This window comes from Petromyzon marinus, chromosome 42 (assembly GCF_048934315.1).
Source record: "Petromyzon marinus isolate PM22_M1 ecotype Great Lakes invasive population chromosome 42, UKy_Petmar_22M1.pri1.0, whole genome shotgun sequence".
Lineage (NCBI taxonomy): Eukaryota > Metazoa > Chordata > Hyperoartia > Petromyzontiformes > Petromyzontidae > Petromyzon > Petromyzon marinus.
The window spans coordinates 5,337,124-5,353,975 of record NC_133708.1 but is presented as its reverse complement, the minus strand read 5'-3'; the positions used below and the strand labels follow the sequence as shown (position 1 = coordinate 5,353,975).

The following is a 16,852-nucleotide window of genomic DNA, read 5'->3' as shown; positions in this document are numbered from 1 at the left end:
GTATGTTTCTTAAAATATGTTTGTTAAAATACAGTATTTTAAAAAGCTAACGGATGCTGACCAAGTTTTTGGGCCATGTTTACGGGTCCGCCATTGGTCCAATACTGTAATTATGTACAATGAACACTGTGAAGTAAACTATGTGCAGAATACTATTACCTTTACTTTAATAACCCTCGTGTAAAGACATAAATGGAAATTAAATGATCACTGATTTTAAGTTGTATCAAAAGGACGTTTTAATTTTACTAAAGTTGCGAAGAACAGGTCCCATAGGATAAATGTAAGAGTGTTCCGATAAGTACCTACTAATGATGGAACTAAACTTTACTCTGGTTTCTCTTCAGAGCGAATAAATCTTTCGCCTTTTACTAAAGATTTCCGTGGAGAGGAACACTCTAATGAGTCTTAAACTATTTTTCGTAACCCTGCTCTCGCAGGGTTTCCTTGAAAGTAACAAAAGATTGAGGTTGCTGGGTATGGGTGCTTCACATCATGAAAAGAGAGGGGGGGGGACACACTTTGTGTTCATTGCGACAAAGTTATGCAGCTATTTATGATCTGACTAGCCTATAGCCCGTCCAAGGACGGGTGTATTTCAGTTTAGGGTCCATCCCCTTTCCCCCTCCCTGTATGCACGCGTACTTTTACCCCCCCCCCCCTGCGTACGTACGCTTGATGCACCCCCCCCCCGAATACCTACTATAATCACCCATTAATGTCTGTCCTTAACTCTCGTAACATCACTCCACATCGACCAGTCCCCCTCATTAATATTCAAGAGCAGGTGACGTCCTCCAAATCGACACCCCCTCCCCCCATTCCTAATTATTAGCGGCTGAAGTAACTACACAGCAGGGGCCAAGGGGCCTCCTCCCCTATCCTAGGCGTCAACTTACACCCCTCACTACATAGGCAGAACCCTCATGTCACGCGATTTCCGTAACGCTATTAAGACATCAGAGTAAAAAGGACGTCATGATGAACAAGGGATTATAACCTTAATATGAAATAGGTCTATGTCACCGCTCCCTTACAAATTGCACACGCATTAATGCAATGAATATCACGTCGCGGTCTGCTTTTCGCTTGCAAGTTTCAGATTTATTGCAATACACCCGTCCTTGGACGGGCAAAAGGCTAGTGTTTAAATAAAACATGCAGTGCCATATGTAGATAATAGATGACAGTTGGTATGCATAATACATATAATACATGACAATACAGTATATTTCTTAAAATATGTTTGTTAAAATACAGTATTTTAAAAAGCTATCCGATGCTGGCCAAGTTATTGGCCATGTTTACGGGTCCGCCATTGGTCCAATACTGTAATTATGTACAATGAACACTGTGAAGTAAACTATGTGCAGAATACTATTACCTTTACTTTAATAACCCTCGTGTGAAGACATAAATGGAAATTAAATGATCACTGATTTTAAGTTGTATCAAAAGGACGTTTTAATTTTACTAAAGTTGCGAAGAACAGGTCCCATAGGATAAATGTAGGAGTGTTCCGATAAGTACCTACTAATGATGGAACTAAACTTTACTCTGGTTTCTCTTCAGAGCGAATAAATCTTTCGCCTTTTACTAAAGATTTCCGTGGAGAGGAACACTCTAATGAGTCTTAAACTATTTTTTGTAACCCTGCTCTGGCAGGGTTTCCTTGAAAGTAACAAAAGATTGAGGTTGCTGGGTATGGGTGCTTTACATCATGAAAAGAGAGGGGGGGGGGGACACACTTTGTGTTCATTGCGACAAAGTTATGCAGCTATTTATGATCTGACTAGCCTATAGCCCGTCCAAGGACGGGTGTATTTCAGTTTAGGGTCCATCCCCTTTCCCCCTCCCTGTATGCACGCGTACTTTTACCCCCCCCCCCCTGCGTACGTACGCTTGATGCACCCCCCCCCCGAATACCTACTATAATCACCCATTAATGTCTGTCCTTAACTCTCGTAACATCACTCCACATCGACCAGTCCCCCTCATTAATATTCAAGAGCAGGTGACGTCCTCCAAATCGACACCCCCTCCCCCCATTCCTAATTATTAGCGGCTGAAGTAACTACACAGCAGGGGCCAAGGGGCCTCCTCCCCTATCCTAGGCGTCAACTTACACCCCTCACTACATAGGCAGAACCCTCATGTCACGCGATTTCCGTAATGCTATGGAGACATCAGAGTAAAAAGGACGTCTTGATGAACAAGGGATTATAACCTTAACATGAAATAGGTCTGGGTCATCGCGCATTAAAAAAAAATTGCACACGCATTAATGCAATGAATATCACGTCGCGGTCTGCTTTTCGCTTGCAAGTTTCAGATTTACTGCAATACACCCGTCCTTGGACGGGCAAAGGCTAGTGTTTAAATAAAACATGCAGCGCCATATGTAGATAATAGATGACAGTTGGTATTCATAATACATATAATACATGACAATACAGTATATTTCTTAAAATATGTTTGTTAAAATACAGTATTTAAAAAAGATAACGGATGCTGGACAAGTTATTGGCCATGTTTACGGGTCGACATTGGTCCAATACTGTAATTATGTACAATGATCACAATGTGAAGTAAACTATGTGCAGAATAACATTACCTTTACTTTAATAACCCTCGTGTAAAAACATGAATGGAAATTAAATAATCACTGATTTTAAGTTGTATCAAAGGACGTTTTAATTTTACTAAAGTTCCGAAGAACAGGTCCCATAGGATAAATGTAGGAGTGTTCCGATAAGTACTAAACTTTACTGGAACTAAACTTTACTCTGGTTTTTTTTTAGAGCGAATAAATCTTTCGCCTTTTACTAAAGATTTCCGTGGAGAGGAACACTCTAATGAGTCTTAAACTATTTTTTGTAACCCTGCTCTGGCAGGGTTTCCTTGAAAGTAACAAAAAGATTGAGGTTGCTGGGTATGGGTGCTTCACGTCATGAAAAGAGAGGAGGGGGACACACTTTGTGTTCATTGCGACAAAGTTACGCAGCTATTTATTATCTGACTAGCCTATAGCCCGTCCAAGGACGGGTGTATTTCAGTTTAGGGTCCATACCCTTTCCCCCTCCCTGTATGCACGCGTACTTTTACACCCCCCCCCCCCCACCTGCGTACGTACGCTTGATGCTCCCCCCCGAATACCTACTATAATCACCCATTAATGTCTGTCCCTAACTCTCGTAACATCACTCCACATCGACCAGTCCCCCTCATTAATATTCAAGAGCAGGTGACGTCCTCCAAATCGACACCCCCTCCCCGCATTCCTAATTATTAGCGGCTGAAGTCACTACACATGGAGGGCCAATGGGCCTCCTCCCCTATCCTAGGCGTCAACTTACACCCCTCACTTCATAGGCAGAACCCTCATGTCACGAGATTTCCGTAACGCTATTGAGACATCAGAGTAAAAAGGACGTCTTGATGAACAAGGGATTATAACCTTAACATGAAATAGGTCTGTGTCATCGCGCATTAAAAAAAAATTGCACACGCATTAATGCAATGAATATCACGTCGCGGTCTGCTTTTCGCTTGCAAGTTTCAGATTTACTGCAATACACCCGTCCTTGGACGGGCAAAAGGCTAGTGTTTAAATAAAACATGCAGCGCCATATGTAGATAATAGATGACAGTTGGTATTCATAATACATATAATACATGACAATACAGTATATTTCTTAAAATATGTTTGTTAAAATACAGTATTTTAAAAAGCTAACGGATGCTGGACAAGTTATTGGCCATGTTTACGGGTCGACATTGGTCCAATACTGTAATTATGTACAATGATCACAATGTGAAGTAAACTATGTGCAGAATAACATTACCTTTACTTTAATAACCCTCGTGTAAAAACATGAATGGAAATTAAATAATCACTGATTTTAAGTTGTATCAAAGGACGTTTTAATTTTACTAAAGTTCCGAAGAACAGGTCCCATAGGATAAATGTAGGAGTATTCCGATAAGTACCTACTAATGATGGAACTAAACTTTACTCTGGTTTCTCTTCAGAGCGAATCAATCTTTCGCCTTTTACTAAAGATTTCCGTGGAGAGGAACACTCTAATGAGTCTTAAACTATTTTTCGTAACCCTGCTCTCGCAGGGTTTCCTTGAAAGTAACAAAAGATTGAGGTTGCTGGGTATGGGTGCTTCACATCATGAAAAGAGAGGGGGGGGGACACACTTTGTGTTCATTGCGACAAAGTTATGCAGCTATTTATGATCTGACTAGCCTATAGCCCGTCCAAGGACGGGTGTATTTCAGTTTAGGGTCCATCCCCTTTCCCCCTCCCTGTATGCACGCGTACTTTTACCCCCCCCCCCCTGCGTACGTACGCTTGATGCACCCCCCCCCCCGAATACCTACTATAATCACCCATTAATGTCTGTCCTTAACTCTCGTAACATCACTCCACATCGACCAGTCCCCCTCATTAATATTCAAGAGCAGGTGACGTCCTCCAAATCGACACCCCCTCCCCCCATTCCTAATTATTAGCGGCTGAAGTAACTACACAGCAGGGGCCAAGGGGCCTCCTCCCCTATCCTAGGCGTCAACTTACACCCCTCATTACATAGGCAGAACCCTCATGTCACGCGATTTCCGTAACGCTATTAAGACATCAGAGTAAAAAGGACGTCATGATGAACAAGGGATTATAACCTTAATATGAAATAGGTCTATGTCACCGCTCCCTTACAAATTGCACACGCATTAATGCAATGAATATCACGTCGCGGTCTGCTTTTCGCTTGCAAGTTTCAGATTTATTGCAATACACCCGTCCTTGGACGGGCAAAAGGCTAGTGTTTAAATAAAACATGCAGTGCCATATGTAGATAATAGATGACAGTTGGTATGCATAATACATATAATACATGACAATACAGTATATTTCTTAAAATATGTTTGTTAAAATACAGTATTTTAAAAAGCTATCCGATGCTGGCCAAGTTATTGGCCATGTTTACGGGTCCGCCATTGGTCCAATACTGTAATTATGTACAATGAACACTGTGAAGTAAACTATGTGCAGAATACTATTACCTTTACTTTAATAACCCTCGTGTGAAGACATAAATGGAAATTAAATGATCACTGATTTTAAGTTGTATCAAAAGGACGTTTTAATTTTACTAAAGTTGCGAAGAACAGGTCCCATAGGATAAATGTAGGAGTGTTCCGATAAGTACCTACTAATGATGGAACTAAACTTTACTCTGGTTTCTCTTCAGAGCGAATAAATCTTTCGCCTTTTACTAAAGATTTCCGTGGAGAGGAACACTCTAATGAGTCTTAAACTATTTTTTGTAACCCTGCTCTGGCAGGGTTTCCTTGAAAGTAACAAAAGATTGAGGTTGCTGGGTATGGGTGCTTTACATCATGAAAAGAGAGGGGGGGGGGGACACACTTTGTGTTCATTGCGACAAAGTTATGCAGCTATTTATGATCTGACTAGCCTATAGCCCGTCCAAGGACGGGTGTATTTCAGTTTAGGGTCCATCCCCTTTCCCCCTCCCTGTATGCACGCGTACTTTTACCCCCCCCCCCCCCTGCGTACGTACGCTTGATGCACCCCCCCCCCGAATACCTACTATAATCACCCATTAATGTCTGTCCTTAACTCTCGTAACATCACTCCACATCGACCAGTCCCCCTCATTAATATTCAAGAGCAGGTGACGTCCTCCAAATCGACACCCCCTCCCCCCATTCCTAATTATTAGCGGCTGAAGTAACTACACAGCAGGGGCCAAGGGGCCTCCTCCCCTATCCTAGGCGTCAACTTACACCCCTCACTACATAGGCAGAACCCTCATGTCACGCGATTTCCGTAATGCTATGGAGACATCAGAGTAAAAAGGACGTCTTGATGAACAAGGGATTATAACCTTAACATGAAATAGGTCTGTGTCATCGCGCATTAAAAAAAAATTGCACACGCATTAATGCAATGAATATCACGTCGCGGTCTGCTTTTCGCTTGCAAGTTTCAGATTTACTGCAATACACCCGTCCTTGGACGGGCAAAGGCTAGTGTTTAAATAAAACATGCAGCGCCATATGTAGATAATAGATGACAGTTGGTATTCATAATACATATAATACATGACAATACAGTATATTTCTTAAAATATGTTTGTTAAAATACAGTATTTAAAAAAGATAACGGATGCTGGACAAGTTATTGGCCATGTTTACGGGTCGACATTGGTCCAATACTGTAATTATGTACAATGATCACAATGTGAAGTAAACTATGTGCAGAATAACATTACCTTTACTTTAATAACCCTCGTGTAAAAACATGAATGGAAATTAAATAATCACTGATTTTAAGTTGTATCAAAGGACGTTTTAATTTTACTAAAGTTCCGAAGAACAGGTCCCATAGGATAAATGTAGGAGTGTTCCGATAAGTACTAAACTTTACTGGAACTAAACTTTACTCTGGTTTTTTTTTAGAGCGAATAAATCTTTCGCCTTTTACTAAAGATTTCCGTGGAGAGGAACACTCTAATGAGTCTTAAACTATTTTTTGTAACCCTGCTCTGGCAGGGTTTCCTTGAAAGTAACAAAAAGATTGAGGTTGCTGGGTATGGGTGCTTCACGTCATGAAAAGAGAGGAGGGGGACACACTTTGTGTTCATTGCGACAAAGTTACGCAGCTATTTATTATCTGACTAGCCTATAGCCCGTCCAAGGACGGGTGTATTTCAGTTTAGGGTCCATACCCTTTCCCCCTCCCTGTATGCACGCGTACTTTTACACCCCCCCCCCCCACCTGCGTACGTACGCTTGATGCTCCCCCCCGAATACCTACTATAATCACCCATTAATGTCTGTCCCTAACTCTCGTAACATCACTCCACATCGACCAGTCCCCCTCATTAATATTCAAGAGCAGGTGACGTCCTCCAAATCGACACCCCCTCCCCGCATTCCTAATTATTAGCGGCTGAAGTCACTACACATGGAGGGCCAATGGGCCTCCTCCCCTATCCTAGGCGTCAACTTACACCCCTCACTTCATAGGCAGAACCCTCATGTCACGAGATTTCCGTAACGCTATTGAGACATCAGAGTAAAAAGGACGTCTTGATGAACAAGGGATTATAACCTTAACATGAAATAGGTCTGTGTCATCGCGCATTAAAAAAAAATTGCACACGCATTAATGCAATGAATATCACGTCGCGGTCTGCTTTTCGCTTGCAAGTTTCAGATTTACTGCAATACACCCGTCCTTGGACGGGCAAAAGGCTAGTGTTTAAATAAAACATGCAGCGCCATATGTAGATAATAGATGACAGTTGGTATTCATAATACATATAATACATGACAATACAGTATATTTCTTAAAATATGTTTGTTAAAATACAGTATTTTAAAAAGCTAACGGATGCTGGACAAGTTATTGGCCATGTTTACGGGTCGACATTGGTCCAATACTGTAATTATGTACAATGATCACAATGTGAAGTAAACTATGTGCAGAATAACATTACCTTTACTTTAATAACCCTCGGGTAAAAACATGAATGGAAATTAAATAATCACTGATTTTAAGTTGTATCAAAGGACGTTTTAATTTTACTAAAGTTCCGAAGAACAGGTCCCATAGGATAAATGTAGGAGTATTCCGATAAGTACCTACTAATGATGGAACTAAACTTTACTCTGGTTTCTCTTCAGAGCGAATCAATCTTTCGCCTTTTACTAAAGATTTCCGTGGAGAGGAACACTCTAATGAGTCTTAAACTATTTTTCGTAACCCTGCTCTGGCAGGGTTTCCTTGAAAGTAACAAAAAGATTGAGGTTGCTGGGTACGGGTGCTTCACGTCATGAAAAGAGAGGAGGGGGACACACTTTGTGTTCATTGCGACAAAGTTACGCACCTATTTATTATCTGACTAGCCTATAGCCCGTCCAAGGACGGGTGTATTTCAGTTTAGGGTCCATACCCTTTCCCCCTCCCTGTATGCACGCGTACTTTTACCCCCCCCCCCCCACCTGCGTACGTACGCTTGATGCTCCCCCCCGAATACCTACTATAATCACCCATTAATGTCTGTCCCTAACTCTCGTAACATCACTCCACATCGACCAGTCCCCCTCATTAATATTCAAGAGCAGGTGACGTCCTCCAAATCGACACCCCCTCCCCGCATTCCTAATTATTAGCGGCTGAAGTCACTACACATGGAGGGCCAATGGGCCTCCTCCCCTATCCTAGGCGTCAACTTACACCCCTCACTTCATAGGCAGAACCCTCATGTCACGAGATTTCCGTAACGCTATTGAGACATCAGAGTAAAAAGGACGTCTTGATGAACAAGGGATTATAACCTTAACATGAAATAGGTCTGTGTCATCGCGCATTAAAAAAAAATTGCACACGCATTAATGCAATGAATATCACGTCGCGGTCTGCTTTTCGCTTGCAAGTTTCAGATTTACTGCAATACACCCGTCCTTGGACGGGCAAAAGGCTAGTGTTTAAATAAAACATGCAGCGCCATATGTAGATAATAGATGACAGTTGGTATTCATAATACATATAATACATGACAATACAGTATATTTCTTAAAATATGTTTGTTAAAATACAGTATTTTAAAAAGCTAACGGATGCTGGACAAGTTATTGGCCATGTTTACGGGTCGACATTGGTCCAATACTGTAATTATGTACAATGATCACAATGTGAAGTAAACTATGTGCAGAATAACATTACCTTTACTTTAATAACCCTCGTGTAAAAACATGAATGGAAATTAAATAATCACTGATTTTAAGTTGTATCAAAGGACGTTTTAATTTTACTAAAGTTCCGAAGAACAGGTCCCATAGGATAAATGTAGGAGTGTTCCGATAAGTACTAAACTTTACTGGAACTAAACTTTACTCTGGTTTCTCTTCAGAGCGAATAAATCTTTCGCCTTTTACTAAAGATTTCCGTGGAGAGGAACACTCTAATGAGTCATAAACTATTTTTCGTAACCCTGCTCTGGCAGGGTTTCCTTGAAAGTAACAAAAAGATTGAGGTTGCTGGGTACGGGTGCTTCACATCATGAAAAGAGAGGAGGGGGACACACTTTGTGTTCATTGCGACAAAGTTACGCAGCTATTTATTATCTGACTAGCCTATAGCCCGTCCAAGGACGGGTGTATTTCAGTTTAGGGTCCATACCCTTTCCCCCTCCCTGTATGCACGCGTACTTTTACCCCCCCCCCCCCCCACCTGCGTACGTACGCTTGATGCTCCCCCCCGAATACCTACTATAATCACCCATTAATGTCTGTCCTTAACTCTCGTAACATCACTCCACATCGACCAGTCCCCCTCATTAATTTTCAAGAGCAGGTGACGTCCTCCAAATCGACACCCCCTCCCCGCATTCCTAATTATTAGCGGCTGAAGTCACTACACATGGGGGACCAATGGGCCTCCTCCCCTATCCTAGGCGTCAACTTACACCCTCACTTCATAGGCAGAACCCTCATGTCACGAGATTTCCGTAACGCTATTGAGACATCAGAGTAAAAAGGACGTCATGATGAACAAGGGATTATAACCTTAACATGAAATAGGTCTGTGTCATCGCGCATTAAAAAAAAATGCACACGCATTAATGCAATGAATATCACGTCGCGGTCTGCTTTTCGCTTGCAAGTTTCAGATTTACTGCAATACACCCGTCCTTGGACGGGCAAAAGGCTAGTGTTTAAATAAAACATGCAGCGCCATATGTAGATAATAGATGACAGTTGGTATTCATAATACATATAATACATGACAATACAGTGTTTCTTAAAATATGTTTGTTAAAATACAGTATTTTAAAAAGCTAACAGATGCTGGACAAATTTTGATTTAAAGCTTTCGTGACTGCAGTAATTCATATTCTTAGTTTTTTTGGTAAAGTCACGTTGAAGAGAAACAACAAAATAATAAAATATATATAAAACAATAAAAAATTCTCACGACGTTTCGACCATAACTCAAACGGTCGTCTTCTTCAACACACCTGAAGACGACCGTTTGAGTTATGGTCGAAACGTCGTGAGAATTTTTTTTATTGTTTTATATATATTTTATTATTTTGTTGTTTCTCTTCAACGTGACTTTACCGAAAAAACTAAGAATATGGATGCTCGACAAGTTATTGGCCATGTTTACGGGTCCGCCATTGGTCCAATACTGTAATTATGTACAATGATCACAATGTGAAGTAAACTATGTGCAGAATAACATTACCTTTCCTTTAATAACCCTCGTGTAAATACATGAATGGAAATTAAATAATCACTGATTTTAAGTTGTATCAAAGGACGTTTTAATTTTACTAAAGTTCCGAAGAACAGGTCCCATAGGATAAATGTAGGAGTGTTCCGATAAGTACCTACTAATGATGGAACTAAACTTTACTCTGGTTTCTCTTCAGAGCGAATAAATCTTTCGCCTTTTACTAAAGATTTCCGTGGAGAGGAACACTCTAATGAGTCTTAAACTATTTTTCGTAACCCTGCTCTGGCAGGGTTTCCTTGAAAGTAACAAAAAGATTGAGGTTGCTGGGTACGGGTGCTTCACGTCATGAAAAGAGAGGAGGGGGACACACTTTGTGTTCATTGCGACAAAGTTACGCAGCTATTATCTGACTAGCCTATAGCCCGTCCAAGGAAGGGTGTATTTCAGTTTAGGGTCCATACCCTTTCCCCCTCTCTGTATGCACGCGTGCTTTTACCCACCCCCCCCCCCCACCTGCGTACGTACGCTTGATGCTCCCCCCCCCCAAATACCTACTATAATCACCCATTAATTTCTGTCCTTAACTCTCGTAACATCACTCCACATCGACCAGTCCCCCTCATTAATTTTCAAGAGCAGGTGACATCCGCCAAATCGACACCTCCTCCCCCCATTCCTAATTATTAGCGGCTGAAGTCACTACACATGGGGGGCCAATGGGCCTCCTCCCCTATCCTAGGCGTCAACTTACACCCCTCACTTCATAGGCAGAACCCTCATGTCACGAGATTTCCATAACACTATTGAGACATCAGAGTAAAAAGGACGTCATGATGAACAAGGGATTATAACCTTAACATGAAATAGGTATGTGTCATCGCGCATTAAAAAAAAATTGCACACGCATTAATGCAATGAATATCACGTCGCGGTCTGCTTTTCGCTTGCAAGTTTCAGATTTACTGCAATACACCCGTCCTTGGACGGGCAAAAGGCTAGTGTTTAAATAAAACATGCAGCGCCATATGTAGATAATAGATGACAGTTGGTATTCATAATACATATAATACATGACAATACAGTATATTTCTTAAAATATGTTTGTTAAAATACAGTATTTTAAAAAGCTAACAGATGCTGGACAAATTTTGATTATAAGCTTTCGTGACTGCAGTAATTCATATTCTTAGTTTTTTTGGTAAAGTCACGTTGAAGAGAAACAACAAAATAATAAAATATATAAACAATACAAAATTCTCACGACGTTTCGACCATAACTCAAACGGTCGTCTTCTTCAACACACCTGAAGACGACCGTTTGAGTTATGGTCGAAACGTCGTGAGAATTTTTTTATTGGTTTATATATATTTTATTATTTTGTTGTTTCTCTTCAACGTGACTTTACCGAAAAAACTAAGAATATGGATGCTGGACAAGTTATTGGCCATGTTTACGGGTCTGCCATTGGTCCAATACTGTAATTATGTACAATGATCACAATGTGAAGTAAACTATGTGCAGAATAACATTACCTTTACTTTAATAACCCTCGTGTAAAAACATGAATGGAAATTAAATAATCACTGATTTTAAGTTGTATCAAAGGACGTTTTAATTTTACTAAAGTTCCGAAGAACAGGTCCCATAGGATAAATGTAGGAGTGTTCCGATAAGTACCTACTAATGATGGAACTAAACTTTACTCTGGTTTCTCTTCAGAGCGAATAAATCTTTCGCCTTTTACTAAAGATTTCCGTGGAGAGGAACACTCTAATGAGTCTTAAACTATTTTTCGTAACCCTGCTCTGGCAGGGTTTCCTTGAAAGTAACAAAAAGATTGAGGTTGCTGGGTACGGGTGCTTCACGTCATGAAAAGAGAGGAGGGGGACACACTTTGTGTTCATTGCGGCAAAGTTACGCAGCTATTTATTATCTGACTAGCCTGTAGCCCGTCCAAGGACGGGTGTATTTCTATTTAGGGTCCATCCCCTTTCCCCCCTCCCTGTATGCACGCGTACTTTTACCCCCCCCCCCCCACCTGCGTACGTACGCTTGATGCTCCCCCCCGAATACCTACTATAATCACCCATTAATGTCTGTCCTTAACTCTCGTAACATCACTCCACATCGACCAGTCCCCCTCATTAATTTTCAAGAGCAGGTGACGTCCTCCAAATCGACACCCCCTCCCCGCATTCCTAATTATTAGCGGCTGAAGTCACTACACATGGGGGACCAATGGGCCTCCTCCCCTATCCTAGGCGTCAACTTACACCCCTCACTACATAGGCAGAACCCTCATGTCACGAGATTTCCGTAACGCTATTGAGACATCAGAGTAAAAAGGACGTCATGATGAACAAGGGATTATAACCTTAACATGAAATAGGTCTGTGTCATCGCGCATTAAAAAAAAATGCACACGCATTAATGCAATGAATATCACGTCGCGGTCTGCTTTTCGCTTGCAAGTTTCAGATTTACTGCAATACACCCGTCCTTGGACGGGCAAAAGGCTAGTGTTTAAATAAAACATGCAGCGCCATATGTAGATAATAGATGACAGTTGGTATTCATAATACATATAATACATGACAATACAGTGTTTCTTAAAATATGTTTGTTAAAATACAGTATTTTAAAAAGCTAACAGATGCTGGACAAATTTTGATTTAAAGCTTTCGTGACTGCAGTAATTCATATTCTTAGTTTTTTTGGTAAAGTCACGTTGAAGAGAAACAACAAAATAATAAAATATATATAAAACAATAAAAAAATTCTCACGACGTTTCGACCATAACTCAAACGGTCGTCTTCTTCAACACACCTGAAGACGACCGTTTGAGTTATGGTCGAAACGTCGTGAGAATTTTTTTTATTGTTTTATATATATTTTATTATTTTGTTGTTTCTCTTCAACGTGACTTTACCGAAAAAACTAAGAATATGGATGCTCGACAAGTTATTGGCCATGTTTACGGGTCCGCCATTGGTCCAATACTGTAATTATGTACAATGATCACAATGTGAAGTAAACTATGTGCAGAATAACATTACCTTTCCTTTAATAACCCTCGTGTAAATACATGAATGGAAATTAAATAATCACTGATTTTAAGTTGTATCAAAGGACGTTTTAATTTTACTAAAGTTCCGAAGAACAGGTCCCATAGGATAAATGTAGGAGTGTTCCGATAAGTACCTACTAATGATGGAACTAAACTTTACTCTGGTTTTTTTTTAGAGCGAATAAATCTTTCGCCTTTTACTAAAGATTTCCGTGGAGAGGAACACTCTAATGAGTCTTAAACTATTTTTCGTAACCCTGCTCTGGCAGGGTTTCCTTGAAAGTAACAAAAAGATTGAGGTTGCTGGGTACGGGTGCTTCACGTCATGAAAAGAGAGGAGGGGGACACACTTTGTGTTCATTGCGACAAAGTTACGTAGCTATTATCTGACTAGCCTATAGCCCGTCCAAGGAAGGGTGTATTTCAGTTTAGGGTCCATACCCTTTCCCCCTCTCTGTATGCACGCGTACTTTTACCCACCCCCCCCCCCCCCCCACCTGCGTACGTACGCTTGATGCTCCCCCCCCCCAAATACCTACTATAATCACCCATTAATTTCTGTCCTTAACTCTCGTAACATCACTCCACATCGACCAGTCCCCCTCATTAATTTTCAAGAGCAGGTGACATCCGCCAAATCGACACCTCCTCCCCCCATTCCTAATTATTAGCGGCTGAAGTCACTACACATGGGGGGCCAATGGGCCTCCTCCCCTATCCTAGGCGTCAACTTACACCCCTCACTTCATAGGCAGAACCCTCATGTCACGAGATTTCCATAACACTATTGAGACATCAGAGTAAAAAGGACGTCATGATGAACAAGGGATTATAACCTTAACATGAAATAGGTATGTGTCATCGCGCATTAAAAAAAAATTGCACACGCATTAATGCAATGAATATCACGTCGCGGTCTGCTTTTCGCTTGCAAGTTTCAGATTTACTGCAATACACCCGTCCTTGGATGGGCAAAAGGCTAGTGTTTAAATAAAACATGCAGCGCCATATGTAGATAATAGATGACAGTTGGTATTCATAATACATATAATACATGACAATACAGTATATTTCTTAAAATATGTTTGTTAAAATACAGTATTTTAAAAAGCTAACAGATGCTGGACAAATTTTGATTATAAGCTTTCGTGACTGCAGTAATTCATATTCTTAGTTTTTTTGGTAAAGTCACGTTGAAGAGAAACAACAAAATAATAAAATATATAAACAATACAAAATTCTCACGACGTTTCGACCGTAACTCAAACGGTCGTCTTCTTCAACACACCTGAAGACGACCGTTTGAGTTATGGTCGAAACGTCGTGAGAATTTTTTTATTGGTTTATATATATTTTATTATTTTGTTGTTTCTCTTCAACGTGACTTTACCGAAAAAACTAAGAATATGGATGCTGGACAAGTTATTGGCCATGTTTACGGGTCTGCCATTGGTCCAATACTGTAATTATGTACAATGATCACAATGTGAAGTAAACTATGTGCAGAATAACATTACCTTTACTTTAATAACCCTCGTGTAAAAACATGAATGGAAATTAAATAATCACTGATTTTAAGTTGTATCAAAGGACGTTTTAATTTTACTAAAGTTCCGAAGAACAGGTCCCATAGGATAAATGTAGGAGTGTTCCGATAAGTACCTACTAATGATGGAACTAAACTTTACTCTGGTTTCTCTTCAGAGCGAATAAATCTTTCGCCTTTTACTAAAGATTTCCGTGGAGAGGAACACTCTAATGAGTCTTAAACTATTTTTCGTAACCCTGCTCTGGCAGGGTTTCCTTGAAAGTAACAAAAAGATTGAGGTTGCTGGGTACGGGTGCTTCACGTCATGAAAAGAGAGGAGGGGGACACACTTTGTGTTCATTGCGGCAAAGTTACGCAGCTATTTATTATCTGACTAGCCTGTAGCCCGTCCAAGGACGGGTGTATTTCAGTTTAGGGTCCATCCCCTTTCCCCCCTCCCTGTATGCACGCGTACTTTTACCCCCCCCCCCCCACCTGCGTACGTACGCTTGATGCTCCCCCCCGAATACCTACTATAATCACCCATTAATGTCTGTCCTTAACTCTCGTAACATCACTCCACATCGACCAGTCCCCCTCATTAATTTTCAAGAGCAGGTGACGTCCTCCAAATCGACACCCCCTCCCCGCATTCCTAATTATTAGCGGCTGAAGTCACTACACATGGGGGACCAAGGGGCCTCCTCCCCTATCCTAGGCGTCAACTTACACCCTCACTTCATAGGCAGAACCCTCATGTCACGAGATTTCCGTAACGCTATTGAGACATCAGAGTAAAAAGGACGTCATGATGAACAAGGGATTATAACCTTAACATGAAATAGGTCTGTGTCATCGCGCATTAAAAAAAAATGCACACGCATTAATGCAATGAATATCACGTCGCGGTCTGCTTTTCGCTTGCAAGTTTCAGATTTACTGCAATACACACGTCCTTGGACGGGCAAAAGGCTAGTGTTTAAATAAAACATGCAGCACCATATGTAGATAATAGATGACAGTTGGTATTCATAATACATATAATACATGACAATACAGTATATTTCTTAAAATATGTTTGTTAAAATACAGTATTTTAAAAAGCTAACAGATGCTGGACAAATTTTGATTATAAGCTTTCGTGACTGCAGTAATTCATATTCTTAGTTTTTTTGGTAAAGTCACGTTGAAGAGAAACAACAAAATAATAAAATATATATATAAAACAATACAAAATTCTCATGACGTTTCGACCATAACTCAAACGGTCGTCTTCTTCAACACACCTGAAGACGACCGTTTGAGTTATGGTCGAAACGTCGTGAGAATTTTTTTATTGGTTTATATATATTTTATTATTTTGTTGTTTCTCTTCAACGTGACTTTACCGAAAAAACTAAGAATATGGATGCTGGACAAGTTATTGGCCATGTTTACGGGTCCGCCATTGGTCCAATACTGTAATTATGTACAATGATCACAATGTGAAGTAAACTATGTGCAGAATAACATTACCTTTACTTTAATAACCCTCGTGTAAAAACATGAATGGAAATTAAATAATCACTGATTTTAAGTTGTATCAAAGGACGTTTTAATTTTACTAAAGTTCCGAAGAACAGGTCCCATAGGATAAATGTAGGAGTGTTCCGATAAGTACCTACTAATGATGGAACTAAACTTTACTCTGGTTTCTCTTCAGAGCGAATAAATCTTTCGCCTTTTACTAAAGATTTCCGTGGAGAGGAACACTCTAATGAGTCTTAAACTATTTTTCGTAACCCTGCTCTGGCAGGGTTTCCTTGAAAGTAACAAAAAGATTGAGGTTGCTGGGTACGGGTGCTTCACGTCATGAAAAAAGAGGAGGGGGACACACTTTGTGTTCATTGCGGAAAAGTTACGAAGCTATTTATTATCTGACTAGCCTATAGCCCGTCCAAGGACGGGTGTATTTCAGTTTAGGGTCCATACCCTTTCCC

The 16,852-nt window shown here is 40.5% G+C and overlaps 13 non-coding genes across 13 annotated transcripts; all 13 read left to right on the top strand.

Moving 5' to 3' along the window:
• Positions 1-327: 327 nt before the first annotated feature.
• On the top strand, positions 328-443 carry LOC142930735 (U5 spliceosomal RNA). Its single transcript, XR_012946685.1, has one exon. It is a non-coding gene; the product is annotated as a U5 spliceosomal RNA (small nuclear RNA).
• A 1,109-nt stretch (positions 444-1,552) lies between these two features.
• Positions 1,553-1,668, top strand: LOC142930752 (U5 spliceosomal RNA). The gene has a single exon (XR_012946702.1). It is a non-coding gene; the product is annotated as a U5 spliceosomal RNA (small nuclear RNA).
• A 1,113-nt stretch (positions 1,669-2,781) lies between these two features.
• Positions 2,782-2,897, top strand: LOC142930676 (U5 spliceosomal RNA). The gene has a single exon (XR_012946627.1). It is a non-coding gene; the product is annotated as a U5 spliceosomal RNA (small nuclear RNA).
• Positions 2,898-4,012: 1,115 nt separating this feature from the next.
• LOC142930692 (U5 spliceosomal RNA) lies at positions 4,013-4,128 on the top strand. The gene has a single exon (XR_012946643.1). It is a non-coding gene; the product is annotated as a U5 spliceosomal RNA (small nuclear RNA).
• Positions 4,129-5,238: 1,110 nt separating this feature from the next.
• LOC142930741 (U5 spliceosomal RNA) lies at positions 5,239-5,354 on the top strand. The gene has a single exon (XR_012946691.1). It is a non-coding gene; the product is annotated as a U5 spliceosomal RNA (small nuclear RNA).
• A 1,115-nt stretch (positions 5,355-6,469) lies between these two features.
• On the top strand, positions 6,470-6,585 carry LOC142930675 (U5 spliceosomal RNA). Its single transcript, XR_012946626.1, has one exon. It is a non-coding gene; the product is annotated as a U5 spliceosomal RNA (small nuclear RNA).
• Positions 6,586-7,699: 1,114 nt separating this feature from the next.
• On the top strand, positions 7,700-7,815 carry LOC142930697 (U5 spliceosomal RNA). The gene has a single exon (XR_012946648.1). It is a non-coding gene; the product is annotated as a U5 spliceosomal RNA (small nuclear RNA).
• A 1,113-nt stretch (positions 7,816-8,928) lies between these two features.
• LOC142930638 (U5 spliceosomal RNA) lies at positions 8,929-9,044 on the top strand. Its single transcript, XR_012946589.1, has one exon. It is a non-coding gene; the product is annotated as a U5 spliceosomal RNA (small nuclear RNA).
• A 1,408-nt stretch (positions 9,045-10,452) lies between these two features.
• LOC142930745 (U5 spliceosomal RNA) lies at positions 10,453-10,568 on the top strand. Its single transcript, XR_012946695.1, has one exon. It is a non-coding gene; the product is annotated as a U5 spliceosomal RNA (small nuclear RNA).
• A 1,408-nt stretch (positions 10,569-11,976) lies between these two features.
• Positions 11,977-12,092, top strand: LOC142930744 (U5 spliceosomal RNA). The gene has a single exon (XR_012946694.1). It is a non-coding gene; the product is annotated as a U5 spliceosomal RNA (small nuclear RNA).
• A 1,409-nt stretch (positions 12,093-13,501) lies between these two features.
• LOC142930700 (U5 spliceosomal RNA) lies at positions 13,502-13,617 on the top strand. Its single transcript, XR_012946651.1, has one exon. It is a non-coding gene; the product is annotated as a U5 spliceosomal RNA (small nuclear RNA).
• A 1,412-nt stretch (positions 13,618-15,029) lies between these two features.
• LOC142930743 (U5 spliceosomal RNA) lies at positions 15,030-15,145 on the top strand. The gene has a single exon (XR_012946693.1). It is a non-coding gene; the product is annotated as a U5 spliceosomal RNA (small nuclear RNA).
• A 1,410-nt stretch (positions 15,146-16,555) lies between these two features.
• LOC142930742 (U5 spliceosomal RNA) lies at positions 16,556-16,671 on the top strand. Its single transcript, XR_012946692.1, has one exon. It is a non-coding gene; the product is annotated as a U5 spliceosomal RNA (small nuclear RNA).
• Positions 16,672-16,852: the final 181 nt, after the last annotated feature.